The sequence below is a fragment of the Acomys minous genome (assembly GCF_964271855.1).
Source record: "Acomys minous genome assembly, chromosome: 7".
NCBI lineage: Eukaryota > Metazoa > Chordata > Mammalia > Rodentia > Muridae > Acomys > Acomys minous.
In genome coordinates this window covers 69,299,751-69,318,833 of record NC_140488.1, presented here as the reverse complement: position 1 = coordinate 69,318,833, position 19,083 = coordinate 69,299,751, and the positions used below count along the sequence as shown (strand labels likewise).

Genomic DNA, 19,083 nt, shown 5'->3' with positions numbered 1-19,083 from the left:
TATTCATTTACTTGAAATTTCACAAATTTATTTTTCTTAATAGCTGAATAACAATCAAATAGGTAAATATCCAACAGTTTTACTGTCCTTTTGTTAGTTGATAGACCTCCAGACTCATTTCATTCCATAGATATTGTGAATAGAGCTGCAATGAGCATGGACAAGCAAGTGTCTCCACAGCAAAACCTGGACTCTTTTGGGTGTATGCCTAAGAGTGGTATAGATGAATCATGTATTTGGGCCTTCTGAGGAATCTTTACACTGATTTCTACAGTGGATATGCCAGTTTGCAGTCCCATTAGTGATGAGCACCCTCCTTTCCCCACATCTGGGCCATCTTTTGCCATCTTTTTTCCCCTTAGATATCCTGACTGTGGTGAAGTGAAAACTCAAAGTACTTTTAACTTACATTTTCCTAATGGCTAATGATATTGAACATTTAAAAATGTTTCTCTTCTTGGTAGCCTGCTATCCTTCCTCTGAGTGCCACCAGGCAGGCTACCAAGAAGAGACTTTATATCCTATGAGCATATACAGGGGGAAGAAGTCCCCTTCAGTCACAATTATAGGGGAGGGAAGTAAGGGGAAAATGGGAGGGAGGGAGGAATGGGAGGATATAAGGGAGGGGATAACCATTGAGATGTAATGTGAATAAATTAATAAAATAAAATAAAAAACATAAAAAAATAAAATAAATAAAAATGTTTCTCAGCCTTTTGTGTTTCATCTTTTCGGAACTCTCTAGTTCTATAACCCAATTTTTCATATGGGATATTTGTTTTCTTGTTGTTTCCTTTTTTTAGTTCTTTTTATATTATAGTTACTAACCCACTGTCAAGTGTATAACTGGTAAGGCTTTTTTCCCATTCAATAGACTGCCTCATCACTAGGATAATGGTGTTTTTTCCCCTGTACAGCCACTATTTTGTTTCATGAAGTGCCACTTATTAATTGTTGATCTTAATGCCCGAGTTCTTTGGATCCTGCCTTCTTATGCCCCTTTCTGAACAACCTCTTTAGGTAGAAAGCCCAACCTCACACTGTTATTACCACTTATCCTCACCAAATGATCTGGTTTCTTTCCATTGCTAGCTGGTAAAATCTAGAACGCTATCTCCTGAACACCATTGCCTGCATCCAGCTCCACCCATGCCAGCTGCATGTACCTTATCCCTTCTGTAGGGAGACACTTAACTCCTATGGCCAACTGCATCCATTTCCATTACACGAGGACCTACCTCTACAGACAGGGTCATTAGACATACACCAGCAATTCCATCTATCTTTTCCTTAATTGATAGCCAAGAAAATCACTAATCAATGTTCAGCTTCTTACTTGAGAGACAGAGAATACTCAAGAAATATTGTCAATAACTGAATAGAAACCCAATAAAGGAATCTAACAAACCATAAAACTCTTAAGAAACCATTTTTTGTTATGGGTCATGGAAGTTTTTATTTTGTATATAGAACCACTATATATAGAAACACTACCCTAGCAATTATACTGGACATGAGCTGGGAAGCAAGGTGACAGAAGAAATGATACAGACCAATCACATGATTACAAGCTGGGGTTTCCAGCAGTGCTCCAGATGGTCAGGCGTGGCTTTGGTAGTCTAAAGGAAGCAGAAACATGGGAAGGGAAAACACTGGGCCATCTTTTGATCACCCTCAATGACATCAGGGACACGAGTGATATAAGCAGCTGATGGCTCCAGGGATCTCCAGGCCATGCTTTACTTGGTCAGAGGTTTCCTGAAGGAGATACAGGCAAACTTGGCCTCACTGCCCAGCTCTTCTTTGATTCTAAGGAGCTGATTGTACTTGTCCAGGTGCTCAGATCTGCTAGGGGCACCTGTCTTGATCTGTCCAGTGCAGAGCCCCACCCTCAAGTCAGTGATGAAAGTGCCCTCAGTTTCCCCAGAATGATACGATACCATGATGCCCCAGCCATTGGACTGAGCCAGCTTACATGCCTCTAGAGACTGGATCACAGAGCAGATCTGGTTCACTTGGAGCAGGAGGGAGTTGCAAGACTCCTTGTTAACAGCCTTGGCAATCGCTTTAGGGTTAGGTAATGTAAGATCACCCCAAACCACCTAGATGCCTGCACTGGCGGTGAATTTCTGCCAAACTACGTCCTTATGAAAGGGCTCTTTGATAGACTCCACTGGATACTCCTGGATAAAGGAATTATACAAGTCAGCCAGATGTCTGGGTGTGATGTACCTACTGGAGTAATCAAGAGACTTGAAGTTCAGTTCATACTTGCCAGATCTGTAGAACTCCAAGGCAGCCACATCCATGCCAATGTAGCTGGCCTTCACAATTTTGGTCTTTGGCAGCCCCAGCACTTCTTCATTCTTAGGGATCTTAGGCACAAACACAACCTTATCACCAACATTATGGCATCCTTCCCATATTTCTTGGTGACATTTTTTAAATTAAAAAAGTATTATAATTTATTCAGATTACATCCTGATTGATATCCCCTCTCTGTGTCTTCTGGTTCCCACTCGCCCTCTCTCTCCTGCTCAATTTCCCTCCTCTAGACCTCTGACAGAAGGGGTACTCCTCCCCCACCATATGATCACAGCCTATCAGGTCTCATCTGGATAGCCTTCTTCCTCTTCCTCTGTATGCAGCCATGTTTTCCCACAAAAGAGAAGTGGTCAGATCAGGGACACCAGAATTCATGTCACAGGCAGTGCCAGCTCTACCCACAACCGTGGAGAATGAGCTGGCTATATCTGAATAGGAGGATCTAGGTTTACTGCATATATTGTTCTTGGTTGGTGCAACAGTTTGTGTAAGTCCCTCTGGGTCCAGATCCACTGGCCTTTATAGTCTTCTTTTTAGGGGGTCCTAAACCCTCTGCGTCCTTCCATCAGCTCATTCTTCCACACCACTCTCAGTCCTCTGTCCAGAGTCCAACAATGAGTCCCAGCATCTGTCCCAATCCTCTGCTGGGTGGAGTCTCTAAGAGGACATGTATGTTGGGCTAATGTCCACTTATAAGTGAGTATATGTAATGACGTCTTTCTGGGTCTGGGTTACTGCATTCAGGATGATCATTTCCAGTTCTAGCCATTTGCCTGCAAATTTCAAGATTTCTTTGCTTTTAATAGCTGAGTAGCATTTCAATGTGTAAATGTACCATGGTTTCTTTATCCATTCTTCCATTGAGGAACATCTAGGCTGTTTCCAGATTCTGGCTATTAAGAATAAGGTTATAATGAGCATAGTTTAGCATGTGGTGGAACATCCTTTGGGTATATGCCCAGGAGTGATATAGCTGGGTCTTGAGGTAGCACTAGTTCTAATTTTCTGAGAAAGAGTCAGACTGATTTTCAAAGTGTCTGTATAAATTCTTGGATTCTGTTTGCATGTACTTTATTGAGTACTTTTTTGCATCAATGTTCATAAGGGTCTGAAATTCTCTTTCTTTGTTGGACCTTTGTGTGGTTTAGGTATCAAGATGATTGTGGCCTCATAGAATAAGTTTGCTAATGTTCCTTGTGTTTGTATTTTGTGAAATAGTTTCAAGAGCATTGATATTAGCTCATCTTTGAAGGTCTGGTAGAAGTCTGTGCTGAAACCATCTGGCCATGTACTTTTTTTTTTTTTTTTTTTTTTTTTTGGTTGGGAGACTTAATGTCTCCTTCTATTTCCGTAGTAGATATAGGACAATTTAATTTGTTTACCTGATCTTGATTCAACTTTGGTAAGTGTAGTCTATCAAGAAAATACTCCATTTCATTCAGATTTTCAAATATTATGGCATATATGCTTTTGAAGTAAGATCTGATGATTCTTTGGATTTCCTTGATGTTTGTTGTTATGTCTCCCTTTTTGTTGATTTGGATAGTGTCTTTTAGTTAGTTTGGCTAAGGGTTTGTCTACCTTGTTGATTTTCTCAAAGAACCAGGTCTTGGTTTCATTGATTATTTGTATTATTCTCCTTGTTTTTAATTTATTGACTTCAGCCCTAAGTTTGATTATTTCTAGCAATTTTCTCCTCCTTCTGCTTCTTGTTTTTTTCTAGGGCTTTGATATGTGTTGTTAAGTTGCCTGTATGAGATGTTTCCAATCTCTTTATGAAGGCACTTAGTTCTATGAACTTTCTTCTTGGCACTTCTTTCAATGTGTCCCATAAATTTGGGTATGTTTCACCTTCATTTTTATTGAAAGGTAGGCAGTCCTTAATTTCTTTATTTCTTCCCTGACCCAGTTGTCATTGAGTAGAGAGTTGTTCAGTTTATATGTGTGTGTAGGCTTTTTGTTATTTCTGTTGTTGTTGAAGTCCAGCTTTAGTTCATGGTGATCTGATAGGATACAAGGTATTATTTCAATCTTCTTGTATCTGTTGAGGCTTGTTTTGCTACATAATATGTGGTCAATTTGGGAGACATTTCTGTGAGGTGCTGAGAAGAAGACATATTCTTTCATGTTTGGGTAAAAATTTCTGTTGATATTGGTTAGGTCTATTTGATTCATGACATCTGTTAGTGTCATTATTTCTCCATTGAGCTTCTTTTTCATTGACCTATACATTGGTGAGAGGGGAGTGTTGAAGTCTCCCACTATTAATGTGTACAGATCTATGTGTGGTTTAAGCTTTATTAATGTTTCTTTTACAAATGTGGGTGCCCTTATATTTGTACCATAGATGTTCAGAATTGTGATGTTATCTTGGTTGAATTTTCCTTTGATGAGTATTAAGTATCCTTTCTCATCTCCTTTGATTAGTTCTAGCTGAAAGTCTATGCTATTACATATTAGAATATCCACTCTAGCCCGCTTCTTGTGTCTATTTGCGTGGAATATCTTTTCTAGCCCTTTACTCTCAGCTAATATCTATCTTTGTGGGTGAAGTGTGTTTCTTGTATGCAGCAGAATGTTGAGGCACTGCTGGGCACAGCAGCTCAGATGAGACCTTTGGAGGTGTAGAGAACAACCTCAACAGTGGGATTCCCACAACAGTAAATCACTCTGGCATGGATCTTGAAAACAGACATGACCATTGGATTGTTATGCAGGAAAGAAACAGAGTTTCTGCAGATACTGAAGGAGAGACAAACCCGCCCTTGTTCCTGAGCTATTCTCAAAAATCCATTTGTCAACGGGGGTGGTGGCACATGCCTTTAAACCCAGCACTTGGGAGGCAGAGGCAGGCAGATCGCTGTGAGTTCGAGGCCAGCCTGGTCTACAAATTGAGTCTAGGACAGCCAAGGCTACACAGAGAAACCCTGTCTCAAAAAAAAAAAGGATCCATTTGTTGGGAGAGTTAGATGAAATTCATGACAGAGAGAAAATGAAAGTTTGTATGTCTAAGGCTATACCAAATCACACATTAAAGGAATCAGTGGCTTTCTGATTTCAAGGGCATTCAATGGAGAAGAGATAGAATGCACTGCTATAATGTGTTAAAAGGGAACAAAGGAACAGGAAGGATAAAACTGGGATGTGAAAATGGAGGACAGGAAAGAGCAAGCAGTATAAGGAAGGATAAGTAACACCATTATGGAGGGGAATTATCACCATTTCAGATAAATTTAGGCTTGTTAAATCTTTTAGATAATCTTAGAGTTGCTGCCTGTTTGTTTGAATTATTCCATAATATATCAGTGAATGCTTATATAAATGATGACTGCAAAGATATAGAAATAAATTATAGAATAATAACAGGTGTACCTGACTACTGTTTATTGTAAAATAAAGACAACCAGATTTCTTAAATCTGGAATTACATGGCCACTGACATACATGGAAATAATTAGTTGAATGCCAAATTCTCAAATAACTATATATCTAACATTTTCCTCCCCTAATATATACCTAAGGTGGTAATTACATTGAAGCTATATGAATTTAAGCTTTTTTTCCTGTGGGTTGAAGGCATAATTAAAATGTTACAAAGTAAACAGGTTGAAATTTTAATCAACTCTACATAAATGAGTCTCAAAATGAGAGTAGTCATAGGTATCTAAAATTAATCAACTATTACTTAATAATAGACTTAACTTAAAATATCTTTTATTTTTTGTTACACATTTTAATTTAATAATCTTTTCTTAGCTTTCTATAACGTGATTAAGGGTAGAAAACCACAAATTAATAAATGGGAGTTCTGAAGTATATATAAACCCACCCTAACACAGATTAAAGCTACAGGCTTACTGTGGTGTCTAGAATTCCTGCTTTGCATTTTGAGAGACAATGGTATGGAGTTAAGCATTTAGCCTATGGAATAATTAAAATAAGTAAGTCAACATTTGAACTAAATTCAAAGAGAAATATATATCCGCACACACTGTATGCTAGTGTAATCTTGGATAGGGGAAGCCTAGGACAGCAATAAGAGATCAAATTATGCAAAACTAGTGTTTAAAATGTTACACTTGCAGTGTAGACATGTGAATGATTTGCAAGTTTCAGGAGATATTTTAACTGGAATCTGATAAAACAACAACAACAACCGTAGGCATATGGCAGTCTAAAATAAGAAAGTCGTGTTATTTAACAAAACAAAAAGGAAGTAGGGCTATCACTCATGTCAAAATGTTTTAAACAGATATAAAATATGAGTATTTGTTCACTTCTGAAATCCCACTGGTTATTACTAAATATGTCATGCTTCAAAAATATAAAAAGTTGCATTTGCCAGTGAGGATTCCTTATTGTCTTGCTGTTCATTTTAGGTACATGAGGCAATTAGTTATTTAAGCCACTTAGAATAGAAGCTCATATTCTTTCTATAAATACATCTGCAAAATATTGGGAAGAGGACATTTTCTAGATTTCTTAGATTTTTTTTTTTTAATTTAACAGGGCGCCATGAAAATACACTTAGCTTTAAAGTCAAGCAATAGTAACATGTCATAGTGCCCTGAAAATAATCTCATTAGTTTTCAGTGCCAAGTTGCGTTATATACAGAAATAATTAGTTTCCTAAATATACAAATGTCACAATCAATGCCACTTATTAAGTATTGTGCTGGCATCTCTGAACTTTTAGGAGACTTTACCCCTGACCTAGAGGAGAGAAAAATTCTCATGATTTTGAATTTAGTAGCTAAAAATCAGTTGTGGGAAGAAAAGGGTTAATCATTTGTTGTTGTTGTTTTGTTTTTTTTGTTTTTTGTTTTGCTTTTTCCCATAGGTTTTTTTGTTTTGTTTTGTTTCCTTTTTTTTATTAATTTATTCTTGTTACATCTCAATGGTTATCCCATCCCATCCCTTGTATCCTCCCATTCTTCCCTCCCTCCCATTTTCCCCTTATTCCCCTCCCCTATGACTGTTCCCGAGGGGGATTACCTCCTTCTGTATATGCTCATAGGGTATCAAGTCTCTTCTTGGTAACCTGCTGTCCTTCCTCTGAGTGCTACCAGGTCTCCCCCTCCAGGGGACATGGTCAAATGTGAGGCACCAGAGTACATGAGAAAGTCATATCCCACTCTCCATTCAACTGTGGAGAATGTTCTGACTATTGGCTAGATCTGGGTAGGGGTTTAAGGTTTACTGCCTGTATTGTCCTTGGCTGGTGCCTTAGTTTGAGCGGGACCCCTGGGCCCAAATCTGCCTATCGTAATGTTCTACTTGTAGGTTTCTAGGACCCTCTGGATTCTTCTACTTTGCTATTCTCCCATGCTTCTCTCATCTAGAGTCCCAATAGGATGTCCTCCCCTCTGTCCCAGTTTCCTGGTAAGTGAAGGCTTTCGTGGGACATGCCCCTCGGGCTAGTATGCAGATATAAGTGAGTATATACCATTTGAGTCTTTCTGTTTCTGGGTTAACTCACTCATTATGATCATTTCTAGCTCAATGCATTTATCCACAAATTTTGGGAAGTCCTTGTTTTTAATAGCTGAGTGGTATTCCAAGTTAATCATTTGTAGAGGATTCATTTGACATAGCTTAAATTAATGGATCATTTATTGAATGCCTTCTCATAGGAATTTATATTTAGCTTTAATGTCACTCTAGTGGCAGAAAACTGACTCTGAGAATCAAGATACAATTAAAAAACAAACAAACCTCGTTTTCTTTTACTAGTCAGGTGGCTAATGATGACAAAAGAATATAGGATCACAATATTTGTGGTTTCTAGCATATTGTTATCACCCAAGGAGACCAGGGATTTTGCCTTAGTTACTTTCCTATTGTGATAAAACACCATAGCCAAATTAACTTATAAAAGAAATAATTTACATGGGCTTATAATTCTAAAGATTTGTGATGGCAGAGTAAAGGTATGGCAGTAGAAACAACTGAGAGCTCACATCTTAAAACAGAAAGCAGGAGGCAGAAAGAGCATTGGATATTGCTAAAGGTATTTGAAGTCTCAAAGCTTGCCACAGTGACACACCTTCTCAGCAAGGCCACACCTTCTAGTCCTTACTAGTTTCACCAAGTGAAGACCAAGTATTCAAACATAAGAGCCTATAGGAGTATTCACGGAAGGTTTATTTGCTGAAATAAGTTCATTTGTAGTCTTATTTTGTTGATAAATCATGGAAAACGTTGTAGAAGATTAAGAAGTAACTAACTAGAATCCTTTTCTCTTGGAGTATCAGAGAAAGAATGCCACCAAGAGCCAGAAAATCAGTTCCTTTCCAGCACAAGTCAAAGCTGTGTCACTAGGGGAAGTTGAAGCTCATTCAAAATGACATAATTTAGTGTTATGCACCTCCCTCCTTTATTTCTCTTAAAGACCAATATAAAATTATCTGCTATTTAAAATACAAAAATGAAGCCAGACATGGTTGTGCATTCCCATAACTCCAGCACTCATGAGGCAGAAGCAGGTGGGTCACTGGCCAGTCTAGTCTACAGTGTGAGTTTCAGGACTGCCAAGGCTATGCAGAAAAATTCAGTCTTTAAAAAACTAAAAGCACAACAGCAACAACAACAACCAACCAAATAAACAAACAAAAACCAAACCCAAAAAGATCTTCATATTTTAGTTTGATTGCAATATCTTGGGATATAATTTTCCCATGGGAATTTTAAGTGTAATTGCTAAACAAAAAATATTTTGTTGTTGTTAGTGTTATTCAATATTTTAAATTTTAAACTTTAAGTCATCTTCCATAAACATTCTTTCTGAAATGGCTGAACACCTTAGTGTCGTATCTAGTTAGAGAACATGTTCTTAACCTTCCAAATGTGTGACCCTTTAATATAGTTCCTCATGTGGTGACCCAAAACCACAATATTATTTTTGTTGATACTTCATAACTATAATTTTGCTACTGTTATGAATCAGAATGCAAATATCTGGTATACAGGGTATCTGATATGCAACCCCTGTGAAAATGTCATTTGATCCTCAAAGGAGTCGTAACCCACAGGTTGAGAACCACTGGCTTAGAGCCTTCTCTATTAATACTTTGCTGTTTAAAACAAAATGCTATAGAATTTTGATAAAGTAGAAGAAAGTAGCCTAACCACAAGTAATAATAAAGGATAAAGCATACTAAGGTGAAAGACTGGGGCATGCTGGTATAGTAAATGAACTGAAAAGCAAAGGCTGTAAAAGTTTTTGTGGCCTGTTTTAGATACTCCAGATTTTGTGATTATGAGGAGGTATTGAAATTCCTTTGAGAAAGTTGTCAGGTTTGAGTTCAGTTCCTAAAGGTAGTAGTCTGACATTTCCAGCCTAAATATTTTCCAGAAAGCAGACATCTTATCCTTATAAAGAAGGAAGATTGGGCTTTAGTCAACAAATAGAAAATATTTTCCCTTTTTCTTTTACTGAAGGAAGGGTTTTCTGTCCCTTAAAAATCACACCACGTAGGTAGCCACCTACACACAAATCATGGCCAATCCTCTGGTGAGGCCCTGGGGACTAGTTTTATTTTCCACTTCACCCTTGCTCTTTCTACCAGACCCTATAAGGTTGGTTTACTCCTTTGCTTTCACAGACTATTAATCCTGTGGAGCAGTGGATAGGGCACACACTCAAAGAGAAAATTTTAAGAAGGATGGCAAAAAAAAAGTGAAAAGGGCCAGAAGGATGTGATTATCTTGGACGTTAGTTTATTTTATGTAAGCTTGGAAGCTCATAACTTTCCTGTAAAAAAAATCCCTCTTCTTGTCCAAATGCTCATGTCTGGTCTGAGACACAAGGTGAACATTCAGAAAAGCTGAGGAAAATCCCCACAGCCGTGTCAGCAGTGAGAACAGGAAATGCATACAGTTTTCCCACTGCAACGTAACTTGTGATCACCTCATCACTTCTACAAAGTAAAAATATTCAAAAATTAATGTAAAATGGAACTTTGTAGAATAGTGGCTTGTTCTCTAAAAAGCACAGAGCAGCAAATACACAAGACACTGATGGCCGTATTTGGGCTAAATGTAATTTTAAAGAGTTTATTTAGTATGTTAGACTACCATTCAAAAGCAAGTTAATACTTTCACTTGTGTGTTAATCTTGTAAAAGTACTTGAGTTCCACTGTGAATGAATTCCAAGTTAAAAGACAGTCAACAAACGGAGGTTTATCAAATTATTTACAAAAGATTATAGTACATGAATGACATAAAGGGATCTTATCAATAGGTTATCTATCATTTGGTTTAGATGTTCAATAAACTTCTTGAATGCAAGATTCAGATACATAAAAATATATCTGGGTCTTAAAAGATAGACCAAATTTTGATATATGTAGATGGAGTAGAGATAGAGCAATTTAAAGCAAATTATACTCAATAACATAGAAGAAAAAGATAAAGACAATTTTGTAAACAACTTGACTCTAGGCTTTATGTCATTGCTTTTTACACTCAAAATACATTCTCAAATGTGGGTGTACACTGAACTTGTTAAAATGTAGGTACGTTTTTTGACTTTTGTGCAATTATTATTCAGTTCATCCAGGAATATATGCTTTAAATACAAATTTTTAGATCAGATTTTTAGAGACTTGACTGAAGAAATGGGAAATAATAAAGGTAGATTAGAAAAAATGGGAAGCTCTTAAAGAACAATTGACCTTATCATTTTTATGGATGGAGGATGCAAGGATTCTGGCATTGGTTTAAGTACAGGCTTGAAAAGTTGTTGGAACTGTACATCCTTAGTACAAATTAATATGTACTACTCTCTGAAATATAAAGCAATTGCAAACTAGTATGTCTAATGCAATGTGACTTGCCTTTATTCACTGGTGAGATGAGGCTGAGTGACCCTTTTCATGCTGTGTCCAAATAATTGAAGGTACTTCTGGAGCCAAGGAACAGGATGCGTTGTCTATTCAAGAGGAAACAGCCCTCAAATCTCAACAGAGACATTTGGCCTCATATAAGTGAATGAATGGCATTGCTCATAATATGTCTGTCTGCCTGTATGAATTTTTCCTCCTTTAATTGAGTTGAACAGTAGCAGTCTCAGTAGGTGTTGAAGCTTCTAGAAATGGCACCCTGTTAGAACACATCTCTTTATATAAAAAAAAGTCTGATATAACATCCAGTGGGCCTGACAAAATTGGTGAATTCCCTAGGAGAATTAACTACAAAGTACTTTCCCCAATGTATTTCTTCACCACCATGTAGCAGGTACCAGTCAGCTTTCCCAGGAAATTTATGAGATATTTTAATTCAAAAAAATTTCAGGAATCAAGACCTGGAGATTTGTGGTGCATATTGATGAGAATCCGTTAAAATTGCTCTGCTATTTTTTCTCTAGAGTTTTTTATTTCTCATGTATCATAATGTTAACAAGTGTATCCTATACATGGGCACCCAGTTGTTAAGCTTCATATGGTTTGCAGGTACTTTGGATCTAGTTTATCTTATCAGTATGTATCTAACCAGAACTTTAAAATAAAATTGGCTTTTGAGCAAGTGATTGCCTATAACTTGGGATTAGGTGTTTTGTTTGTTTGTATGTTGTTGTTTTGGTTTTATTTTGTTTGTTTGTTTGTTTGTTTATGTTGTTGTTTTTGCAAAACTCCTCATCTCCAAATAGCATCTTTATTGATAGTACATCTCAAAGACTACAATTTTAGTTAGATAATTTGATTTCTTTGTATTTTAAAATTTTCATTCTTAATATGTAGACACACGTTTTCATGGGGAGAAGAATCCTACAGTATGATCTAATATATTCTTAGATAATAATATCTTACAGTGTCACCAAAATGATACACAAATCTTTCCCTGATATTCATTTGAAGAAAGATTCACCTAGATAAGTAAACAAAGATACAATATAGCTGAAACAAGCATACTCTTGAAACATCAGCAAAATTCAGCAAATCTTCATGTTTGTATATAGAAACATAAATATATACTAACTCCCCTAAGTGTCTATAGAAAATTGTTTTTGACCTACATATCACTGGAAACTTATCAAAATTAAGGCCTTTGCATCCTTCCCTCTCTCTCTCTCTTTATTTATTTATTTATTTATTTATTTATTTATTTATTTTTTAAGGAGAGAGGCTCAAAAATAAGGGAAAGTTTTTTGAAAAGTCTGTCATGGTACTTTAAATAAATCTCTTGTTTAAAGTCAGGGTATATTCAGGTACCTGTTACAATGAAAAGACAGTCTCTATGAATAATTTAATGTGGTGAAACAAATGTCCCTTTCACTTTCATTCCCATAACCTTAGATGAAGGATTATTTGTGTTTAATATAGGAAAGCTGACTTAAGGTTTTCCTATGATTATAGTCTCATTCAGCATTTTTCTATTAGAATATCATGTTGGCTAATGACAGGAAAGCATCATCAGCTATGCTGGAAGGTTGGTAGAAAGAATATTAAGGGAAATACTAAGGAGCGTTGCTGAGTTTTTAAGATAAAATGCAGATAGAGATGGAAATTCATCAGAAAATAGTAGCTTACATACACGAAGAAAAATATAATCAGATACAGTATTTTGAACAGCATATATATAGTAGTAAAAATTGTAGTCAATAATGATGGAATAAAAACAGAAGTATAGACTTTAGGAGTGTGTGGTCTTGACTTTCTGTTTAATTTACTTCAGCAAATAGCAAATACATTCTTTTTTTGTACTTCTTATATTTTTTGAGACTGTAATTTAACTACATTTATCTTTTCCCTTTCTTCCATACCCTCCACTGTCTTTCAAATTCATGGCATCTTTTTCATTAATTACTATTGCATATATACACATAAATATTTGCACATGCGTGTATATTTTCCAATATTACCTGCTTATTCTATAGAATGGTACTCACATGCATATCTTCATTTTGATAAGGTATGGTTTTCTTTTTTCCTTTTATTTATTATAATTTATTCATATTACATCCCGATTGTTATTCCCTCGTCTGTATCTTCCCATTCCTACCCCTTCCCTCTTCTGCCATGTTTCCCTCTCCTAGACCTCTGACAGAAGGGGACATCCTTCCCCACCATATGACTACAGTCTGTCAGGTCTCATCTAGGTAGTCTGCACTGATAGGGTATGTTTTTCTGTAGTGATCTCTGTCTGTTGCAAAGAAGTTTCCTTAATGAGGAATGAAGACTACACTTATTTGTGGGTTTAAGGGCAAATCTTTAAAGGTTGTTGTTAGAGATTCTGCTGCTTCAGTAGATTAGCAATTGTAGATTCTCCTCTAGCACATGGTACCTGTCTTGCATGCTTGTATTCTCTATGACCACATTCTTACACAGTGTATGATGGCTTTTATTCTTTTCCATTGGATTTTAAGGTTCAAGAAGTGAAAGGTCACACACCTTTTTACACTGCCTAATTTCTCAGTACCAAGTAGGGCACTTGGCAAACTGTAGATGCTGAGTAAATATTGACCCAGTTAATATTTGATGAATATTCCAAGCCATATTCTTAGAACCTAGAGGACTGAAAGGACACAAGATCCAGTCCATAACTTAAGGAGTTTCTGAGTGAGTTGAACTTGTGTATGATGGGCAGGAGGACAAGAAGATAAATAATGCATGCATAAATAGCAAAAGGAAGAGGAAGTTGGGTTTTTAAAAGGGTACAAATGGGAGTCAAAGGTGGCAGCTAGCATAACCATGTTTTGTTAACCACAGAATGTTTCAGAAAGAACAGGAAATGAATGCAAAAAAGCTAGAAAGAAAAGAAAGAAGTAGAATTAATGGGCAAAGAGATGCTTCAGGTTAAGGCAGCATCATTATCACTGCTGTCTGTGAAAACTAAAATGGTGATTTGAGTAGTATGACTTCTGTTGAAATTGGGTATTTGGCTTGGTAGAAAAATAGCAAATGAAGCTTTATGAAAGTACATGGCAATGTTATTAAGGTAACCATCAATTAGCATGCTACATAACTTCTGTTTTGTAGATATTAAATAGCTTTAAAGAACTGACCTAAAAAAAATAATGAGACCCTTATGTAAAATGGAGCAGATAAAAATAGACAAGAAAATTAAGTAATAAAGACTTCAACTAGGGTAGAAAATAAAAATACCCTTGCATAAAGAGGCAGTAGTTGGTGAGAGGCAACAAGGTAGGAGAGAGAGCATAGAGAGATATGAGGGTGAAGATCAGACCTTGGGAGAAGGTGGGGCAGGACAGAAGACCTGTATAGAAAAAAGAAACTGTGGGGAGGGGGTGGAATCTCTGTAACAAGCTGGAGATATAAGTCAGGGTAGGTCCCTGGTAGGATATGAAGTGGATTCTAGCTGAGACTCCTAGTAGTGGGTGTCACGGAGATTGAAGAGGCCACCCTCTAACTAGACAGGACTCCTAGTCTAGTTAGAGGGAACACCAACCCACTCATAAAAACTTTGATCCAAAATTTACTATGCCAACAAGATGTGCAGTGATAAAGATAGAACAAAGATAGAGAAAATGTCCAACCAAAATCTGGCCCAGCCTGAGATCCACCCCATGGGAGAGAGCCAACCCCCGACACTATTAATGACACTCTTCTATGCTTGCAGACAGGAGCCTAAGACAGTTTTCCTCTGAAAGGCTCCACCCAGGAAGATCAAAACTGATGCTAAGACTCAGGCAAACATTGAGTGGAGGAGCACAGGGAGCCTTGTTGAAGAGTGGGGGAAGGATAGAAGGGTCCAATAGGGACAGGAGCTCCACAAAACCAACAGAGCCAACTAACCAGGGCCCAGGGGGGCTTGTGGAGATTGAAGCACCAAACAAGGACCATGCATGAACTGGATCTAGACCACCCACAGAGATGTAGCCAATGGGCAGTTCAGGCTTCATGCAGGTTATCTAGTAAGAGAAGCAGGGGCTGTCTCCGACATGGGCTCTGTTGCCTGCCTTTTGATCATTTCCCCCTGGAAGGACTGTCTTGTCAGCCCACAGGGGGAGAGAACAAACTCAGTCCTGATGCGACTCAATGAGCTGAGTTGGATTGGAAGAAGGGCTCCCCCTTTTTGAGGAATAGGGGATGGAGGATGGGGGAGAGGAAGGAAGGAAGGAAGGGAAGGGACTGGGAAGTGAGGAGAAATGGGGCTATGACCAGAATGTAAAGTGAATACAGAAATGCCCTTGCCGAAAATAGTCACTTAAGCTAAGTAATGTTTATTAAGCATTTATTGGATATCTTGCAAAGTACTAAATTTATTACTTTTATTAGGACAGTAAACTATTATACTGACTCTCCTCATTTGGTACCATGACTATTATCAGGTTTTAATGTACATGAGCTCATGTTCTATGCATCTGTGTCTAACTTCATATTTTACTTAACACATTTTTTCTTCCAGATTGATCAAGTCTGTTGCAAATGACAGAATTTCCTTATTTTCAAAGACTGAATAATATCCAGTTATGTGCATGCACAGATATTTGTATATATATGTTTTTGAATCTGTATGTTGTCTGAAATAAATGATGCTGGAAAAAAAGAAATGATGCTGGAATAAACACAGGAGTGAAGAGCTATTGTCAAAGCATTGATTTCATTTTTTAATATATAACAGAGTAGGAATATTGCATCATGTGATATTTCTATTTTCAATTTTTTAGAAGCCGCAATCCTCTCTTTGGAATGTGATGCCAATTTATATGTCCCCCAATAAGGTAGGAAAAAAGTCCCCTTCTCCTCTACATCTTCATTACCACTTGTTTTCTTTTGAAATATTGTAAAAGCCCTTTGTAATGGTGTGAGTGATATTCCATAGTATGTTATAATTTGCAGTTCTCTGGTGAGTAGTGATGTTTGCACCTCTTCATATATCTCTTATCTGCCATCTAAATTTCTCTGTCACCTAGTCAAAATCACCACATGTGAACATATATCAAAGATGCCATTGGTTTTCGGAGCTGGGCTGGTCAGTTTTTTAATGCCTCTTTCATATCAATGTGTGTGTGTGTGTGTGTGTGTGTGTGTGTGTGCATGCTATAATACCATGTTTCTACATCTTCCTCATTAGAGAAATATCAAATATCTAGTATCTTCAAGCTGAATGCCTTTTATATAAAGTGATACCCACATTTTTAGACAAAACATAATAGTTTGCTTACCAGGCAAAATAACAACAATAATTCCTTCAAGGGCTGAATCATGCACACTTCAAACCACATGGTGTTAATAATCCAAAGCAGGATGTTTCATAATACTCTTTTCATTTTTATTCTTCCCACGTATCTTTAAAGTTAGTTAAAACCTTCTAGATTTCAGCAGCCTTGAGGCAACTATCCAAGTCCCCAAGCTAAATTTTGTTTCCCTCAGAAGAAGGGTCATGGAGCCAGCTGAGCCAGCCTTTGGGGATTTGCTTCTCTGTTCTGGTGCTCTGCTTTCTTGTCTTGGTTAAGTAAGAGGTGACTAAATGGCCCATGTAAATGGAAATATTTAAAGAGAGGCTGCTTGCCCACTTATTTTCACATCTGGGAAGGATTCGAATCAAATCACTGGCCCCTAAATGATGCTTCAAGGACAAATGTAATGCTGACTCTATGAGAATCATATGGGAAGTTTTTTTGCATAGACATTTTTGGCCTTACCTAAAACATGTGGAATCAAAATCTCTGGAGGAAACACCTGGAAAGCTGTGTGAATTTTTTTTTTGAAAAAGATTTGCTCACATGGGTCTGAAGATTTGTTAAGTTTGCAAAACAGAGGTGGAAATCAGAGTTTCCAAAGACACAACTGAGTGTAATTGTTAAACTGCAGGTCCTGAGAGAGGGGCTGACATTCTTCTAAATTTCTAACAGGCTCCCAGTTTGTGAGCTTAGACATTTTTAGTAACAATATGCTAGTTTACTTTTCAAGTCCCTTCTGGTTTTGCTTTTCTGCACTCTATAGAACAGTGGTTCTCAGCTTTCCTAATGCTGCAACCCTTTAATATAGTTCTTCATGTTGCAGTGACCCTAAACCATAAAATTATTTTTGTTGCTACTTCATAACTGTAATTTTGCTACTATTATTAATCATAATGGAAAATCTGTGTTTTCTGATGGTCTTAAGTGACTCCTGTGAAATGATCCTTTGACCCCAAAGTAGAGGCAATACATAGGTTGAGAACTGTTGTAATAGAACCTGTAGCATAATCTTCACTCACATCAAAATTCTGTTAAAATTAATGTATTTTTCTACATGGTCCTTGTTTCTTATTTTGCCTATATACAATGGATTTTGAACATATTCACACTCATCTCCATCCCACCTTCTCCCTCACAACCTCACGTCAGCTTCTGTTTTTTAAATAACCCACTGAGTCCGCTGAGAGCTGCCCATATGTGCATGTGTGTGGAACCATCCTATGGAGGTTGAAATCCCTACCAGTGGCCACACTCACAAAGAAAAAATGATTCTCTTTCTCCCCTTAGCAGCCATCATCTGCCAGTTGATGGTTAATCTAGAGACTAGGGACAAGGCCTTCTGAGCTCCTCTTGTATTCATACTGAAATTTTCATTGGATTAATCTTTTGCATACAAATTCAGCTGTTCATAAATTCGTGAAGGTGAAAAACAATCTCAGTCTAGATATAGGCTATCCTCTATGAGTGATTTTGGTAAGCAAGTCTCCAGAGAAAAAAACTACTGCCTCACAAATATGTCTGTCAGACATATTAGGCCAGAAGATGATGCTCCAACATTATAGAGAGTTTTGAGTGACTTATCAGGCAGCAAACTGTCTCTGTCATATTCTCATTTGGGAAGCTGCTAACTTGCACTTCCAGTTTACTCAGGAAGTTAATTTTATTCCTTCTAAAGTCTCTGATGAGGTTGAAGACCAGATAGTTTAGTCTTATAATTGAGCTTAGTTGTTTAGTGGTTAAGATGTTTTTAGGTCTAGATAAATGTTTTAGGTTGATAATGATGAGATATGATAGATATGGATTCAGAAATGTAGATGCATCAAGATAGGAAAGATATTTTCTTCAAGGTTGTCAAGTACAAATAACCAAAACACTGTGAATGTAACATTTATATAATTCCTGATTTTCTCATGGTTCTTCTTGCTGTAGGTAGTTTATTGTATATATGTGTAATAATATAAATGTATATGTAAAAATAAAAATAATAAGAAATAATAAAAAAGCAAAACAAACACAAACAAACAAACAAAACCTCAAGCTATAGCCATTGTTCTTGGTTGCCCACTGTAATTAGATGGCTTGATCATATTGCTGGGGATACTACATACTTTGGTTGTAATTTTAAACTGACTGGGACACTTTCCTGGCTGGCCAGCTTTCATTGGTCTAGGTGATATTATTATGCCTCTAGAGAAAAAGACACTAATTGCTTTCTCCATCACTGGACAATACATGCTGTAATACTAACCTGACCAAAAAAGGTGTGCACACTGCTACAATAGTGGCACAAGGGTTTGCGAAATAAACAACTATATTCTGATTGATTTTGAGGTCTGTTCCACAGGCATAAATTCATGACTGACACTGTAAGCTTTACCAAAAGCCTATGGCTAGAAAGGTTATCACCCCCTGAGAGGAATCTACTATATTCTTTTGCTAAAACATGATCATTTTGTCAAAATTCTTTCTAAATATCTATTTGTACTCACAGGTCTGTGCTGCTCTCAACCATGGTCAGAAAGCTACTTTTTGCACTGGGAAGCAAATAATGCAGAGATTCATAATGGACTAAAATGCTAAGAGTTAGTGACTTTGACTTCTCAGCTCTGTG

General features: G+C 37.1%; 1 protein-coding gene and 1 pseudogene across 5 annotated transcripts in view; one reads left to right on the top strand and one right to left on the bottom strand.

Annotated features, from left to right (window-relative positions):
- Nucleotides 1-19,083, top strand: part of GPR174 (G protein-coupled receptor 174) — a 37,155-nt gene that overhangs the window by 14,655 nt on the left and 3,417 nt on the right. For all 4 annotated transcript variants that reach the window (XM_084789436.1, XM_084789435.1, XM_084789437.1 and 1 more), the window contains one exon: nucleotides 15,957-16,010. The gene's annotated coding sequence lies outside the window, so the exon portion shown is untranslated. The remainder of the gene's footprint in view (nucleotides 1-15,956; nucleotides 16,011-19,083) is intronic.
- Nucleotides 1,740-2,443, bottom strand: LOC311601848 (alpha-enolase-like; annotated as a pseudogene). Its single transcript has one exon. The product of its transcript is annotated as an alpha-enolase-like (transcript).